General features: G+C 36.8%; 1 long non-coding RNA gene across 1 annotated transcript; it reads right to left on the reverse strand.

The window, feature by feature from the left end:
- Positions 1-9,149: 9,149 nt before the first annotated feature.
- On the reverse strand, positions 9,150-18,380 carry LOC309863829. Its single transcript, XR_014311287.1, has 3 exons — positions 18,092-18,380; positions 12,571-12,739; positions 9,150-9,198 (listed from the first exon to the last, which is right to left on the reverse strand). It is a non-coding gene; the product is annotated as an uncharacterized lncRNA (long non-coding RNA).
- Between the last annotated feature and the right edge of the window lie 84 nt (positions 18,381-18,464).

An 18,464-nucleotide genomic window follows, 5' to 3' on the forward strand; every position in this document is an offset into this window, starting at 1 on the left:
AGGAACACAAGCAGGGGAAGTCGGAAATGGAGAAGCAGGCTTCCTGCAAAGCAGGGAGCCCAGTATGGAGCTCGATCCCAGGACCCTGAGATCATGACCTGCGCTGAAGGCAGAGGTTTAACGACTGAGTCATTCAGGCACCCCTGGTTCATCTCATTTTCTAATCATAAAGAGGATACTCCATTCCTATTGTATTCTAATAGATTATTATGTGTAAATATCAATACTATTGATTTTGTCTATTGATTCTTTAACAAACTATTTTCCTAAATATCAGATGAATTTGAGACAGTTTTGCATTCCTTAATAATAGCTGGAAGAAGTCCAAAGAAATACTGCTTTATTATGTTTGAGAGCTCCTATTTTTAGCTTAGGTTGATGTGGCCAAGGGAAACAGATTGCCATGAATCAGAAGAGTAAAACAAGTACCACTGAGAAAAAAATAGAAGCCCCATCAGAAAAGGAAATAGTAAAAGCACACTTAGGGGAGGCAATTTTCTGAAGTGATGGAAATACTTTGTGTATCTTGTTGGATTTGTGCATATGCAAGTAACACGAACTTGTCAAGATTTATGGGATTACACATGTAAGATTTCTACATGTCACTACACAGAAATTTTATTTCAATAACCTGTAAATAAAAAGAGTACCTAGGTATTTTTTTTATTTATTACTTTTTTAGCCTAAATAAATATCCACTGAAAAACATCAAACCAACTGCTATAGATGGTTAAAATTTTCCACCCCCTCCCCAAGCCTACTTTTCAGACGAAATCACTGTCAGTACTTTGATGGTCATAGTCCCAGACTGCCTATAACATATAAATTCTCTCTGCATTCCTCCTTCCCTTCCTCTCTCTCTCCCTTTATTTCCTACCTCCCTTTTCTTTCTATCTCCTCTCCCCTTCTTCCTCCTCCTCTTCATCCCTCTTCTATTTCTTCTTCCTCCCATCCTCTCCTTGGTAAAGCCAAGAATCCACACAATTCAAATTCAAGGAAGAGAAACCTAAAGTAACCAAAAGCTAATATCAAGTTCTTTTATTTCTCAAATAAAGCAAACAAGACATATGCTTCATAGTAATATTTCTTAAAATCCCCCCCTTTATCTAAAAGATTTATTTATTTATTTAAGAGAAAGAGAGAGTGGGAAGGTGGGGAGAAGCAGAGGGATATAATCTGCAAGCAGACTCCCCACTGAGTCGTGGAGCCAGACACTGGGCTCAGTCTCGGGACCCAAGCAATCATGACCTGAGCAGAAACCAAAAGTCTGGGGCACCTGGGTGGCTCAATGGGTTAAGCCGCTGCCTTCGGCTCAGGTCATGATCTGACCAGAGTCAGAAGGATGGAGTCCCACATCAGGCTCTCTGCTCAGCAGGGGGCCTGCTTCCCTTCCTCTCTCTCTGTGATCTCTTCCCTTTCTCTCTCCTACTGTGATCTCTCTCTGTCAAATAAATAAATAAAATCTTAAAAAAAAAAAAAAAGAAAGAAACAAAAAGTCTGCCAACAAATCAACCAGGTGCCTCAAAATTCCCCTTCTTCCATCAATTTCTAGTACAAATGAAGGACCTTCATCAACTTCTAGGAACAATCCTCTGAATTATCTCTTCCCCATTCCCAGATTACACTCTTTTTACCTCATTCCTTCTCCCACTTCTACATCGCTAACACAAGAAGTACTCACAGCTTAGACTGCTGTTGGACCATTAGAGAGAAGAAAAAATGTGAGAAAGCAGAAGCCACCAAAGGGTGGGAAGGAAGCTGAGAACAATATTTGTCATAATAAAATTATATGCATATAGGTACAAAGATACAAATTATAATCCTATTTTACAAACATCCCACAGTATGATTTTCAATTTACTCAACTATAAATTCAAAGTACTTAACTGTACCAAAGACAGATTCTTTAATTATTTCAAGTCACTAGACAGGTCACAAGACTCAGAGGTGTGAATTGGATAAAATAGCTAGGTCTGGTTCCTGTTACTGAGAATAGTAACTAGATTGCTGATTAATGAGTGCTGTGTTCTGGAGAGTGTTTTCTAGTGACTTGCTGTAGAATTCTATCCTTGTCCCTGCCCTATTCAACATCTTTATTGCTAATTTAGATAGTGATATAAAAATCATGCTTCTGAAAATTGTCTGACACAAGTATAAGAGGAATTGCTAATGCAATGAGTGACATAATCAGGATTCATAAGTTTACTTAAACTAAAAATCAACAAGAAAAAATATAAAAGTAAAATATAAAGTTTGAAACAAACCAAAACCTCAATAACTTAAGTGTAAAATGAAAGACTAACAGCAATTCCAATAAAATAACCAAAAAAAGTACATGCCCAAAAGTACAACATTAAGTAATAATAACTCGTGAAATCTAAAATAGCTAACAGATTTCTTCATTTGCATTAACAGGAAGTTAACATCCAGATCAAAGGAGGTCATAGTACTCAATACCCACTGTAACCTGACAATGGTCAGCAACATTAATTGACTTAATTCTTGGCACCACACATAAGAAGGACATTGACAACAGTGCATTGAGAGGACAACAAAAACAATGAGGTATACAAAGTCTACTTTATATGGGGTGTGACTTAAATAACTAAAAGTGATTTACCTATAGAGGTCCTAATTAAACATCTGAAGATCTGGCATGTGAGAAAGAGGACAGATACAGTATGTATCATCCAAAAGGAAAAAATAGGATCAATGTATTGAAATTAGTGAAAAGCTATGCTTATTAGAAATAGCCATACACAAATTTTAACCTGCCAGCCTATATATAAAGAGAGAATAAAGAAAAATGTATATTAATTTTTGAGATAGCACATCATTTATTTAATGTGTATTTTTTCCTTTGTTAACTGAAAAGCAAAAGAAACATTTTATATCTCAATGTGTTATTACCAAGATGTCTATTTTTGCAAACTCCGGTTATGTAGAAACCCCCTGTCTAACACAAAGTCCAACATGTCTAATGTGAGTAAGGTTAGTGACATAGAAGAACTGCATCATTTAAACTAGTGGTTTTGGGCCAGGAGTGGTGGTACCATACCACATTTGGAAGAATATGAAGATGTTTTGATTGTCACAATAATTAAGGATGGTATTCCTACTTATTGGGTGGTACCATGGATAATAAACATTCTGGAAAGCATGTGAGGATACCTTAACAAACAAGCAAAAACTACTCTGCCCAAACTCCCAATAGTTGCCATGTTGAGAGAAACAGGTTTAGACCATGATTGTGTTCATGACACACTGTGAATACTAGAATTTTTAGCTGCAAATTTAAAGGAAAGCAATTGTATCCACATATTATTACAGTATTCTCTTGGATGACCTTTATCTTAACTGTGAAAGTTGAGGTGTTTATTGCCTTGATTTCTATCCCATAAACTCCCCAGCCCAACTGCTAATTTGTTCCAGTAAACATGAACTTTTTGTTCATGGTGTTAACTCAGTGATATATGACACCTCTTATATGTTCCTTGTGCTCCACTCCTCACATCTTATAATGCTCACAGCCACAGGTTCAGTCTGTCAGACATGCCTACAATAGTTTCTATTCTCCCTAATAGTCAAGACCCAGTGAGCAAACTCTAGGAACACATTTTGGGAGGATTTATAGCATGCATGCCACAGGAAACCAGTTGAGAATCAAGGACGTACAAACCATCAAATTTTAATTTTACAAATCTGCAAGTAAATTCCCCAAGCTCTTTCTTTTCTTATGCTAAGCCTTCCTTTCATATTTTTCACCTAAATGAATATAAAAGCTTGTAAGAATGATAATTTATCAAGAGTCTTCAAATTAACACTTTGTTTTTTACATCCTTTTCCAAATGAGGTATGCTCTGCTGTCAATAGTGATACCAATCATTGGTTAGTTAGGCCTTCTACTGCCTCCTTACCCTGGTCCACCCAGAGCTAGAACAGTTTCTTTGCCCTAGGATGCTAATCAAACTCGTTTTCAATAACAGATGGTTCAACAGCTGTTACCATTTGAGAAATCCTTTTGTTCTTATCCCAGAAAATTTTGTGTATTCTCACTAAATGTAAAGGGAAGAAATGAAAGAAAACCCAAGAGAGAGAATGTGGACAAAACTATTTTTCAGAGAACTCTGTAGCTTAATCTATGTGCCATGAAATTAGTGATGTGCTAAACACGTAGAAATTTGATAATTTAAAAATCCTCACAATATAGTGTGGGCTATTTCCTTGCCCATGTACATAAAGAAATAAATTACGGACACAAACTGCCATTTATGTAAACACACAAATAGAACCCCTAAGACAGGGTTTGGTAAACAGGCCCACAGGCCAAATCCAGGCTGCTACCCACTTTTGGATGGCCCAGGAACTAAGAATATTTTCTACATTTTTTGAATGTTGAATGACTGAATAAAAACAAAACAGAAATAATATTTTATGATATGTAAAAGTTAACTGAAATTTAAGTTTCGTTGTTGAAAATTATTTATAGAACATCACCACACCATTGATTTATGAACTGCATATTCCTGCTTTCACACTGTGATGGCAGAGTTGAGTAATTGCAAAACCTAAAACATTTATGGCATGGCCATGGCTTGTTAGGGAGAAATAAAGGATGAAGAGTCTCAGAAAAAGTTTAATCATGCAAATAGATGCTTAGTAAATACTTTTGAAACCAGTGGTAGTGGGACGGAAGAATCGGAACTGTACTTCACTTCTCATTCAGTGGCCAACAACTCAGTCTTTAAAGTTTAGATAGCTCAACCATGAAATAGAAATGAGAATATTTAACTGAACTTTTTAAAAATTAACTATGTAACTGAAGTATAATATACATAATATACAAACTACAGGAGTTAGCTCAATGAACATTCACAAAGTGAACACACATTTACAACCTCCATGAAGATCAAGACATAGAATACAACAGGACCCTCAAAATCCCCCTTCTAAAGTACAATGCTCCTCTTCCCAAAAAGAAACTACTATTGTTGGGGTGCCTGGATGGCTCAGTCAGTTAAGCATCTGCCTTGGGCTCAGGCCATGATGCCAGGGTCCTGGGATCAAGCCCGGCATCCAGTTTCCTGCTCTGCGGAGAGCCTGCTTCTCCCTCTCCCTCTGCCTGCTGCTCTACCTTCTTCTGCGCTCTCCACACCTCACTCCCCAGCCCCCGTCAAATAAATAAATAAATAAATAAATAAATAAATAAAATCTTTTTTTAAAAAACCACTATTGCTGGTTTCTAACACTATGAATTTGTTTTGCTTATTTCTTATCTTTATTTAAAGTAGATCAGACAGTATATATATATCCTTCTGTGTCCAGCTTCTCCTGCTCAGTGTTGCATCTGTGAGTTTTACCCATGTTACTGTAGGTTGCAGGACTCCCTTCATTTCATGTCTGTATTGTGTGTCATTGTATGAAAATACTATATTTATTCATTCTACTGTTAATAAGCCTGTAGTTCTTTCCATGTTTTGGCAATTGCAAATAATGCTGCTATGAACACTTTGTGTGGGGGGGTGGTGTGAGATCCTTAAGCAGGCTACGTACTCAGCACAGAGCCCAACACAAGACCCCTGAGATCATGACCTGAGCAGAAATCAAGAGTTGGATGCTTAACTGACAGAGCCACCCAGGTGCACCTGTTATAACCATTTTTATGTGTCTTTTGTGCACATATGTATGGATTTTTGTGGCATATACAAAAGTTTCTATGATATATTTACTTATTCCCCAAAGAGTATTAGACAGTTTTAACAATTGCTATAGTCAGGTTGGAAGTATTATTAGTAGCTACTGTTTAAACTCTACCTAAAGAAGAATTGTCTGTTAGGAATGAAAGGTAGTAAGATTCTGAAAGTACAAACTGGAGAGAAATAATGAGACCAAAAAAAACCACTCTGCATTTTTTTCTTTTAATGAAGAAATGTATGGGTAAGAAAAAGCAAAAGAGAAGAGGAAAGAATTTATGGAGATAGAGAGATAAGACAATATGGCAGAAGGCTGTAGTCTATAGATGTAAGTGGTCTATGAGAAGTCACCAAAGAACTTTGAAGAAGAGGAATATTAAACATTCAATATTACCTTGCATGAACTGTAATGTGTAAACCATCTCTGTTTACTCCCACCTGAAAACTTTGCAGCTCATGCAAATGCCTTTGTGAGTAAATTGGTCAAATTGTTTCTTTCATGAATAGCAAAAAAAGAGGGAGTTACTACACATGTAGAGTGATATAGCACAGCAAATTTAAGAACAGAGTTAGAATACAGAACAGCAAAAATAAGAAATAAGCGAATGTGTTGAGTGTCTGAAGCAATGACTGTGTCTTATTTGTTATGGACTATGGAAGCAAACAAAGGTAAGCAAGATACAGTTCCACATTGAAGTCCTATATAATTGGCAATCTATAAATATTAAGCAAATTGTTTTTTATAAGTTATATGGCTTTATTTTTTAAAGATTTTATTTATGTATTTATTTGAAATACAGAGCACAAGGCAGGGGAGGCAGGCAGAGGGAGAGGGAGAAGCAGACTCCCCTCCCCACCCCCACCCCCACTGAGCAGAGAGCCCTAGGCGCTCAACATCAGGACCCAAAGATCTTGATCAGAACTGAAGGCAGACACTTAACCCACTGAGCTGCCCGGGCACCCCTATACAGCTTTCTTTAAACATACAAAATAACAAAACAACAAAATAACAAGCAAAACATTTATAAATGTATTACCTATAGCATGAAGAGTCCATCTTCCACATTCATAGAAAACCTCTCCATTAAATATTAATTCAGGGTGTTCAAAATTTTAACATAGAGATTAAAATAATCATTACAAAACTGCTAAACATTAAGTAGACAGCTTTTTCAACTTTTAATTTTAAGATTATTGTAAACTCACAGTAAATTATAAAAAGAAAAGGTGGAGGGAGGTATCATATGCCCTTCATCTAGTTTCCCCCAATAACATCTTTCATATTTACAGTGCAATATACCAAAACCAGGTAAATTACATTGGCACAATCTACAGAACTTATTGAGATTTCACTAGTTTTTTATGTACTCACGGCTGTGTGTAGTCACCCGTGTAGATTTCTGTTACCACTACCACCATCAAGATACAGAACTGCTGTATCACAAGCTCCCCACCTCAAAGCCCCGATCTCTTTATACCAACTCTCACACCACACCCACCTCCCATCCCTAACACCTGGCAACCAACCATTTATCTCAATGTCTCCATTGCATTTACCTCCCCAAAGAAAGTCTGTCCAAGCACATTTCTGCATTCAGGAAGTGGAATTAAAACAAGGATATTTAGATGTCACAATAAAGGACATTCTTAGTTCATCCATATGGCCTAACTTACACATTTTTAACTCTAATTTTTTATCTAAATATAAAATTTGAGGATCTTCAAACAAGAACCTTAGCATGTTTCAACTACCCATTGAACACTACTCCTCTCTCATATCCCTTATTATTTATAAGGGTTTTGTCTTTTCTTTAAAAAAATTTTTTTTTAATTTTTTAAAAGACCCTAAAAAACAGATTCGTTTTTAGAATCAGTAGTTGGCTAAATGTATCAGAATATTTGCCATTTCCTGAATTTGTCACTGTTTCTCCCATTCCACTTCTCCCCTCCTCCCCCACCCAGCCCGGCCACAGCACATGTTTTGGTAGTTTTTCAATGAATATCTAAGTCCTCTTATTATTTCTATGTTTGAAAATGTCAGTATAATTCTACCCTCACTCTTGTAATAGGTTCACTAGACATAAAATTTTAGATGACAGTTATTTCACCCCAGCATTTTGAGGATAATTAGTATATCACCTTCTGTTACAAGTTTCTGTTGGTGGGAAATTTGCTGTCTAATGCCAATCCTCTTACTCCTAGGTAAATTTTTTTTTTCCTTTCTGGAAGCTTTAAAAATATTTCTTTTTATTCCTCAATGTTACCCAATTTCACAAATCTGTGACTAGGTTTGAAATTACTTTTAATTATTCTACTTGCTCTTTGCAATACATTTTCAATCTCAGGAATTCTGAAAATTCCTCAAATTTTGAAAATTCCTCAGTCATTTGAATATTGAATATTTGTTTATTTCACGTTTGGAATTACTGTTAGTATTAAGTGCAAATATTGGAGCTTCTCTAGCTATCCTTCATGTCTTTTCATTAATCAAAATCATTTTGTTTATCTGGGCTACATTCTGAGCAAATTCCTTAGTATTATTATTAGTATATATCTTGCAATTAGTATTATCTTGCAATTCACTAGTTCTCTCTCTGATTTTGACCTCTCTAGGAGGAAGTCAACTTCTACCTACAGCTTTTGTTGAAAGTGTTTCCTAAAATAAATTTTCCACATTTTGGAATTTGGAGCTTTTGGGTTCTCTACTTGAAAGACTTGAAAGTTCTTGATGACTCTCTCTTTTCTCTTCTCACCTCTCTCTTGTCCAGTATTTTGACACTCCAGAACTAAATCTCCTATCAGCAGCTCCAAGTTCCTCGCTCCCAGTAAATCTGAGCATACTACAAATCAGTTTGCTGCTCAAGACTGGTCAAAACGTTATTTCCAGAAATCTCCATAGATTCAAGCTTTGCATAAACCACAGCCCCAGGCAGTCAATGGTAGTAAGATTCCAGTCTTCCCAGCTGAATAGAGAAGTCCTGTTGTAGCCTCTGGATTCAAACCAAACCCAACTTGTTTTTCTGTTTTTTGGGGGGGGTTTTTTGGTCCTTACCCCTTTACCTCACAGGAGTCAAACATCCAGAAGATCCTCAGCTTTAAATTTTCACTCCTTTATACTGCTGTATCATTTCTGATTTATAGAAATTCTGACTTTATTTTAATTTTCTCCTCTTATACTGTACCTAGCGTTAAAAATGGCTTTGGATGCAGAGAGTAGAGTGAGTTCCTGAAATACTCAAAAGAAGGAATTTATAATCTTGGTTCTTTCTGTTTTATATTTATTAATTAATATTTCTTATAAAATAAGGGAACCACATTCATTACTATATAAGACAAAATCCAATTTCATTAATTTAATTGATACTTAAAGAAATAAAATGATGTACATAATGCTTCAAATGCAAAAACACTGTGCTTGAGAGACATAAAATAAAAGACATGTAAATGATCACTTACCTTTCATTGTCTGTTGGTTGAAAACAACTCCTAATACACAACAGCTTAGCTAAAATAAAAATCAAAAGCAAACATAACAAAGATTCAGAAAGAATATATTTGACGGTGTGTAGCAGAAAAAAAGTAGGAGTGAGGAGTGAAAGGAAATCTAATTAAAAGTACATTTATATTTCAGCATTTACCATTAAATACTACAAATTTTAAATAAGTGAGTGAGTGCATGCGTGTGTGTGTCTGTCTATATGTCTATATAAGGAGGAAAAACAGGTCTACAAGGAATGAAAATGCAGTTGCAATTTTGAATATTTTGGTCTAAGCCATTATTAAATGTGAGTAAAACAAAACATGCAAAATTAGGGCAAAATATTTTTATGTTTTGTTGAAAGATGATTCCTAAATTCCTAGTTCTGGGCACAAAGAGATACTCAATTACTAATTGTTGATCAATCAATAGTATGTGGCTTGACATACTGTATCTTGATTTCATGAACATAATTAACAAGGCTCTTGTGACCTGGGTAACAATTATAGAAATAAGACTGAATAACAAGTACAGTTACATAAACTAATCATTAGTTCCTGATCTTCCTCAATGTTCATTTACTAGTGAATTGAAGTAATATGAATCAAAATGAAAATAAAATAACAGTTACAGACAATCTAATTCCAGGACAGACAGGAAGAATGCCAACTATAGTCACCCATCTGGAAAAACTGATAGGATCCATCTAGAGGCACTTCCTCTAACAAGGTGTCATTAGCTACATGAGTTGCCTTCTATTTTAACAGGCTGCTCCCTACATAATCCAGGGAAACCAGCCAAAATTCTATTTTCCCTTTCCCTTATACTTTACCTGGAGACCTGCTCTGGGTTGTCTGGCAACCCAAATGGATTTCACTGATGAGAACAATGTGTTCATAGTAAGCTCTACCCAGGTAGCAGGCAGAGGAGGGGAAATGTCATTCTTGTCTATATCTTTCCTAGCTCTCCCCATGAACCATAAAATAAATCATTCTAGCTAACTTTCTCCAGACTTCATGATGATTTCTCTTCAATCATCCTAGGTCAAATTACATAATTTGATCAAAGAAACAAGGACTGGTAAGAATTATAATTTGGACAAGCTAGAAACACTTTTATTTTATTTTACTATTTCTTCAATTAGCAAGCAAAGGAGATCAAGCACATTTAGAGGTACAGGTGAATTCTACTTTCATGCTTCTCACAAAGTCAAGACTAGATTTAGTGAAGGATCCACATCCATATACCCAAGCATGCCAGAACTACTAATGTTTGGTTTTCATTCTCTTTTAGACAGGAAACATCAGTCCACCACACTAGTTTTTGGAAGCAAGGTGGAGAGGACTGCATTGGAAAGCAACCTTTTCTCTTTGGGAGTGCTTAAGGAATCTCTTGCCTATGGTTCATTTGATAAAGTACTGATTCCTCCGTGTTATTTGGTCATAACTGACTCCTGCCTCGGCCACTGATCCCCTGTGTTTCATTCTCCTCTGGGGTCCCCTCCCTCTAGGAGTGTCTTTGGAGGAAGACCTGCTTAGGGAGAATGAATCCAGCTTCCTTTCTGTTGGTGTACATCTAACCCATAAGAAATAACATAAGAACAAATGGCCAGATTTAGGGTTGATAAATTCTTTTTGTAATTTTTTTATAAGTTGTTTTATTTTTACTAAAATAGCATAGGCATATATTTTACAAATCAAGTAGTGCTAAAAAGCTTAAAACAAAAAGAGCAGTTCCCTTATGCCCTCTACTCCCTATCTACTATCCACTCCCACTCCTCAGAGACAGCGACTTTCAAATCTCTTAACTTGTAATGTGTGCACTAAGCATGTTTCTAGTTAATACATACACAAATTTCTACAGGATTAGGTTGTTATCATTGGGTTATTTGTTTGTTTCAGTCTGAAGAAGCCAAAATCGGCAGTAAGAGAAAGTGATTAGCTACTTCTTAGGGATATCCTGGGATTTGCTTCTACTTTCAGTTAACTTTCCAACAGTTCTCATAAAATGACAGGTTATCTCACAAAGAGATCAAATTACAAACCCATTAAGAAAAAAACTGAAAAACAATTAAGAGTACATGCCAGCAAAAAGCTCAGTGTTTTACTGGGGGAAGTGCTACTATTAGGTTTTCAAATAAACCCATTCCATGATTATTCTGTGTACCAAAAAAATCCATGCTGCTCCCATATATATACTTGCAAAAATATTTCAAAATAACTTTCAAAAACTAAAGCAGTCATGCTTACAATACTTAAGAGAAATATTCATAACAGTAAGGTTAAACCAGCATGTTTTACCAGTGAGTGATCTTAAACTTACCAAATTAAATAAATATTAACTTTAAAAGGTCAATGTAGCCTCTGGTAGTAAGAAATACACATTAAAGATTGTAAAAGTCAAAGAAGCAAAAAACCTAATACACAGAAATCATAATCAAAACAATCATTCTTACCCACCATGCAAATGTAAAAGTACGTGCCCCACATGGTGATTTGTTCTGCTAATTATATATGCAATGCCTTTTATGGATCCTAGAATGAAATGATGTGCTTCTCAATATTACTGGTATACACATATTCCTGGGATTACATTTCAGAGACAGCACTAGGCCTGAAAAAATTATGTGTTTAGGGTCCATTCTAGTTATAGTATACTTACTAAACATTTTCAAGAAGACGGTTACTTCATGTGTATTTACAGCTACTTCTCTCAGTACAGAAAGAAGATGAAATTTGATACCTGATAAGGAATATCCACTCAAGGACTTAAGATAACTTTTTTAAAGTGATTCTTCTTTTTATTATTTTATAGCCTTTTTTCTGAAATAGAGAATAATTCCTGAAGCAAGATCCTGGAGAAGCCTGAAGAGGACAGAATCAGCGTGTAAACAGAAGAATCCGCCTCAGTCTCTCAGAGGTGAAAAATGGCTCATTCTCCAGAAGTGCGTGAAAATAGAATGGGAGGGATATGGGTCAGTTGGGAGACCATGGGAGACAGAGGGTAGGAGAGCTGGGAGTTGAGATATCTTGCCTGGTTTCTCGGTAAGGATGAGTATGGGACGAAGGCATGAGGAGAGTGAGGGAGGTTTGGAACCGTCTCTGAGGAAAAGAGGAGGAATGTTTACCAAGGATAAGGGAGGAAATGTGAGCTCATGAAGTTTTTATTATCTAGGCCTAGAAGTAGCAGCTTTAAGTGCAAGGCCTGCTTTCTGGCCAGAAAGAAAAGAATGGATTTTGGTGGACTCCCACATCTGGTCTGCAGCACTGTGACTACCTGAGCTACCCTCAGCATGCTGCATGGCTTTGCCTACCCCCTCACTCACTCCTATTCTAGTTGACACGCATCCAAACTCAGTTTTAACAAGTTCCTCTTTTCATGAAGACGTCATAGACTTACTGAAGCTGGCAGGAATCCTAGATATTCTCTCAGCCAATCTCCTCATTTTGTGGATGAAGAAATCACATAAATAAATGATTTTCTGGTATTGTGGCATAGCTTGGAAACAGTGGAGTTGGGCTGACCGAGGTCAGTGCTACTTCCATGACGCCATTCAAATCCCATGTAACTATGATTAAAAGGAAAAGGATACTAGGTTTGTGATCATTACAAATAGTTATAGCAAAATTAAAGATAAGACTTGTGCTTTGGAAATTAAGCATCATGTCTATTAAAGAAAAAAGCATTCTTGGTGAAGGTAATATATGATATAAATACATATTGTAATTTATTTTATATGAAATCCATAAAGCAAGTGAGGACAAGAGGATAATTTGAATTGATGCTTATTTCTAATATCAGGAGCTTCCCTGAATCATAAAATTTGCTCCACATTTAAGAACTGCAAAACAATCAAGGCTATGCCATGCTTTTGGAAGGAGTACAGTGCCCTCTGCAGCTTCAGCAGAAATAAACACTGTTTGAAGGGAAAAACAGTAATTTAAACATCAACATGGAAGTGTGTGCAATTAACATGCCTCAAAAATTTACTTTACCTTCCAAAACTGAATGAAAATATTTATGTAAAGATCACATTTTTAGCAAAGTGCACCAAAGCATGTACAGCAGGTATTTTTGTAAAAAGATACGCAATATGGGAAAAGAAATACATGTGCACATCTACAGATTAATTTGAGGATAACACTCTAGGAAATGGCAAAATTGCCTTTGGGAAGACAGCAGCACCCTGGGGGTCAGATGTGACAAGAAGTTTTATTTTTTACTGTGATTCTTCATGTACTACTTAAATGTTTTCATCACATGCATGTATTAATCTTCCAGGTAAGAAAAAAATCAATCAATAAATGTTTTAAGTACCTTTTAGAGAAAGGATATTTATCCAAATCTTAAGCTACACTCTCTAGAAGTTCCATAACTTCAGACAAGTTGTTCAATCTGTTAAAAACAAAAACAAAAAAGGGCCCAAAATAAGGTCATTTATGCCAATACTCGCATCACCAAACTGAGACTTAATTATGGTTTCAGCTCTCCCAGAAATGGAATCTTCAAATCAATCAATCAATCAGGAATCACCTAATCTGCACTAAATAGGTAATACGCCTAATAAGCCCCTACTATCCCCTAAAGGAAAGTAACTTTTCAATAACTGACCTCCTTTCTTTGGTTTAGTATGACTTCCTTATTCCCTTTCCCTTCTGCCTACAGAAGACTCATTTTGCACAGCTCCTCAGGGCTCCTTTCTGTTAGATTGGATGCTGCTCAATTCGAATCACTTTTTGTTCAAATTAACTTAAAATTTTTAATATGCCAGTTTATCTTCTAACAAATCTCTCTGCCCTCCCTGACAAATTAAAACATAGCTTCCTTCACTTTGTTTTATCTTATTAGATACAGCCCTGCATGTTCACAATTTAAAGTAGTCTATACTAGTTAACCAAAACCAATCCTGGATGAGTAGATATTTTACACACAGTTTTTAATCTATTAACTAATTTCTTAAAGTTGAGGGAAATAATTAATATTCATTAATTAAGATATTCATGATAATGAAATAGCATCCAATGAAAGGTAGGTCTATTTTCTAACACACTCCTCCCCTCCAAAGATTAACTGTCCTCTGTGTAGCTTTCCAGAAATTATGTTAAATAAGTACTTAAAAAGTGACTGAATAAGCAATTTTATAATTGAATGTTTCCTAGACTCCAAGTCTCTTTCTAGGTGCAGGTGGTAAAGGATAAAAACCAAGTTGCTAACCTCATAGAGCTGACAGTTTAGTGGGAGGAGACAAATAACTTTTACATAAATTGATACATACATTGATACATACATATTATTTCTGAAAGTTATAAGTCATCTTTTAAAAGAAAAGTAAAGAATGCAAAGTCACAGACAAGAGTGTTGTTATTTTATAGAGAGAGTTCTGAGATGGTGACATCTGAGCAGATACCAGATTTTTTTTTTAAGATTTTATTTATTTATTTGACAGAGAGAGATCACAAGTAGGCAGAGAGGCAGGCAGAGAGAGAGGAAGAGAAGCAGGACCCCTGCTGAGCAGAGAGCCTGATGCGGGACTCAATCCCAGGACCCTGAGATCATGACCCAAGCCAAAGGCAGCGGCTTAACCCACTGAGCCGCCCAGGCGCCCGCAGATACCAAATTTAAATGGAAGAAGGAAAACATGGATATCTAGGGTAAGAGCATACCAGGCAGAGAACAGCCAATGCAAAGGCCTTCAGAGAGTACCTGTCCAGTATCTAAGAAACTGTCAAAAGACCATTGTAGCTGTAGTGGAGAGAGCAAAAAGAATGGTAGAGGGTAAAGCCAGAGGGATAACAAGGGACAATACCATGTCAGGGAGACAGCTGAGACTATGGATCTTATTCTGAGAAAAATCAAGTTTAGGATGGTACTGGGGGTCTTAAGAGAAAATTAACATGCCCTAACATATTTTTTAAGGATCACTCAAATCACTGTGTTGTGACTGACTGGTAGTGGAAGGTGGGCAAAGATAAAAACATGGAGATGAGTTCAGTGAGAGATAAGGGTATTTTGGACCAACAGGTAGCAGAAGTTGTGATAGATGGTCATATTCTAGAATTTTCTCAAGGTAGCCCCAACAGAATTTTCAGGCATGCCAAATGTAGACTTTGGGAGAAGGGAAGTAGCTGTGGTTTGGGAAACTGGAAGGGTGGACTTGCCATCAACTGAGATGTTGAAAATTGCAGATCCTCTAGATTTTGAGGGGAAGATCACAAATTTGGTATTTTAAGTTTGCAGTATCTATTAGATATCCAAGATGGAAGAAATTAAAGCATATGTTTGCTAAAGACCAGTCTATTAGAGAAGGGGAAATAATAACATCAGACAGAGAGAAATTAAGCAGGAGGGGGCAGGGTCTAATGCAAACATGGAAAATTTTTCAGAGTGAAGGATAGATAGTTGTTCATCTAGTTACAATCTGGAAGATGAAGTAAATGGGCACAGACAAGTAGGTGGGTAACCAGGTTGGCAGGAATCAGTGTAAGTTTCTGCTATTTACTTCTATTTTCATAATGAAATAGAAAAGAAAATCTTGTTTCAATAAATTAACGAAAACCTTTCTATCCCCTTGCTTAAAACCTCCCATTGACTTTCTCTCACCATTGGAATAACAGCCAAACATTTACCACAGCCCACAAGACCCCACAGGGCCTACCCCTCACCTATCTCTCCATTACCCAAAATGTTTCAGTCACATGGGCCTTTATTTCCATGCCTCAGACATGTATAAGACAAACTCATACAAGCCTTGGGTTCTCTGACCGGGACCCTCTGTCTGGGACAAGTAAAAGAGGTACCCTATCTTCCCAAGTATGACTAATTCTTATCATTTAGATCCCACCTCAGAAGTCCCTTCCCCAGGCCTTTCTTGAGCATCCCATCTAAAGTAGCACCTCCTTTTATCAAAAGTTATTTTACTTATGTGTTATTGTTTGCTTCTTCCCACGAATGTTTCATGAGAAACCATCACCCCTAACTCGCCTCCACCTTCTCATTCTCTCTCCCCTGATCTGCTGTTAACTCTTCTCAATACTCATTACCACTGTATATATAGGGCATATCCATCTCCCCTAAGAGAATAATAGCTACATCCAGCACACAGTAGATACTCAATGAGTATTTCCAGATCAACATATTTGGGAAATTAAATGAAAAAATGCATGTAGAGCACACAACAGAGCACCTGGCACATAGTAAATTTCAATAAATATTAGCTGCTACGATGATGACAACAAAGACTACCATGGCAACAATCACAAGCACAACTATGAAAGGCAAATCCTCTGTGCTCTTGAACCAATCCCCTTCGTGCTGTCAGAGACTTTTTCTCACTAATTGCATGTCCCTCTTTCCTCTTTACAGACTCCTACCCTTCAGCTAAAATATGCAATATTTCACCAGTATTTTTTTTTAAATCAGTTAAAATATATTTTTCTTAACTCTGTCTTACTAAGTATAGCTGAGTATCTTCACAGGGCAGCTACAAAAAAAAAAAAAAAAAGGATATACTAGCTTACAGTTGGTTAAACAAACAAATCTTGAATGATCATTCATTTTATTTACTATTTTTTTCTATTAGCTAGTTTCTTCAAGTTGAACAAAACTACTTAATATTTGCATGGTTAAAATATTAATAATTATAAAATATTACACAACATAAGGTAGATATATTATCTCTGTTCTCCCTCTCCAAGGAAATCAGGTATATTTTGTGTATCTTTCCAGAAATTGTGTATGCATATCCAGACATAAAAATATCCTTTGACATACCAAATAGGATCATATTGTGAACACAATTAAACACTTTGGGTTTCTTTCAGGTTATGAAACACCTTGAATGGCTTTCCAAAGTTCACTTTAAGAGCTGTATCATTCTTTTACTGGCTACATAGCATTTCATTGTATTGATAAAATGCCATCTATTTAACTAGCTTCACATGCATTATTTATTGGCATTTAACGTGTTTTCAGCCATTTCCTATTGTAAACAATGCTGTAACCCATATACATATATCCTTGCAAAGTCCTTTAAATACATGTATAAATAAATTCTTAAAAGCAGAATTGCCTTCATAAAAGGCACATGTGCCTTCAGTTTGTTTTTGTTTTTTTTAATGTTATTTATTTATTTGACAGACAGAGATCACAAGTAGGGAGAGAGGCAGGCAGAGAGAGACGGAGAAGCAGGCTCCCTGCCGAGCAGAGAGCCTGATGCGGGGCTCGATCCCAGGACCCTTGGGATCATGACCTGAGCCAAAGGCAGAGGCTTTAACCCACTGAGCCACCCAGGCGCCCCGTGCGTTCAGTTTTTTATTGATATTGCCCAAATGTCTTCCAAATAGTTTTATTAAATCACTAGAATTTTCTAGTCCTCTAAATAATAAAAATTATTAGTAACCGCAGATCATATTTTTGGTGAGGGAAAGGGAATAATTCCTGAAGCTCCTTAAATCTACTAAGAAAGCGAATGAAATCACTCTTCAAGAAAATATTAATACTTTACCATGTTACGTGTTTTTTAAAAAGAAAGCAGCACTATTTCTGGGAAAGAATTATTTTCCCACCTTTGCTAATAAAAGTTCACCTCATTTCTGTTTTTTTAGCCCTCAATAATTCTTTTTTCTGGGCAGCCTGGGGGCTCAGTCGGGAAGGGTCTGCCTTCAGCTGAGGTCATGATCCCAGGGTCCTGAGATCCAGCCCGGCATGGGGCTCCCTGCTTGAGGGAAGCCTGCTCCTCCCTCTCCCACTCCCTGTTTGTGTTCCCGCTCTTTGTCTCGCTCTGTCAAATAAATAAAATCTTTAAAAAGAATAATAACTCTTTTTCTAAACCTCTTAGGAACTCACAGCCAATGGAAACAGGAGCTGAAAGAAAAAGGAAAACATTAAACTCGGTTTCTAAGGAGCACGACAAGATTCTTACGTTTCTGGGCAGTGCAGTGCAGTGACTTTGAATTCGTGTCGTTAGAGATGTTTTTAATTAGAAAAACAAAAACTGTGAGTGGATTCTTTTAAAGGTCTTTAACTCTCGCCGATGAAAAAAACTTTTTCTCTGCCTTATTTGCCCTACAGATTGCAAACTCTTCGGGTGAGGTGGAGGACGGGGTTTGTAAACGGCTGCCTGCACTTCAGGCGCTTTTAGCGGATAATAACTGTCCGAGCTTTAGCCAGAAGAGCCGCTCACCTCCTGCTCCCCTCAGCCGGGCTCTGCGACTTCCTAGCCTGTCTCCTCCACATCCTTTAACCCCCCCACACACCCTTTATCCGTGGACGCGCCGCCGGCCTCGCGTCCCCCC

The sequence above is a fragment of the Mustela nivalis genome (assembly GCF_964662115.1).
Source record: "Mustela nivalis genome assembly, chromosome: 4".
Taxonomy (NCBI): Eukaryota; Metazoa; Chordata; class Mammalia; order Carnivora; family Mustelidae; genus Mustela; species Mustela nivalis.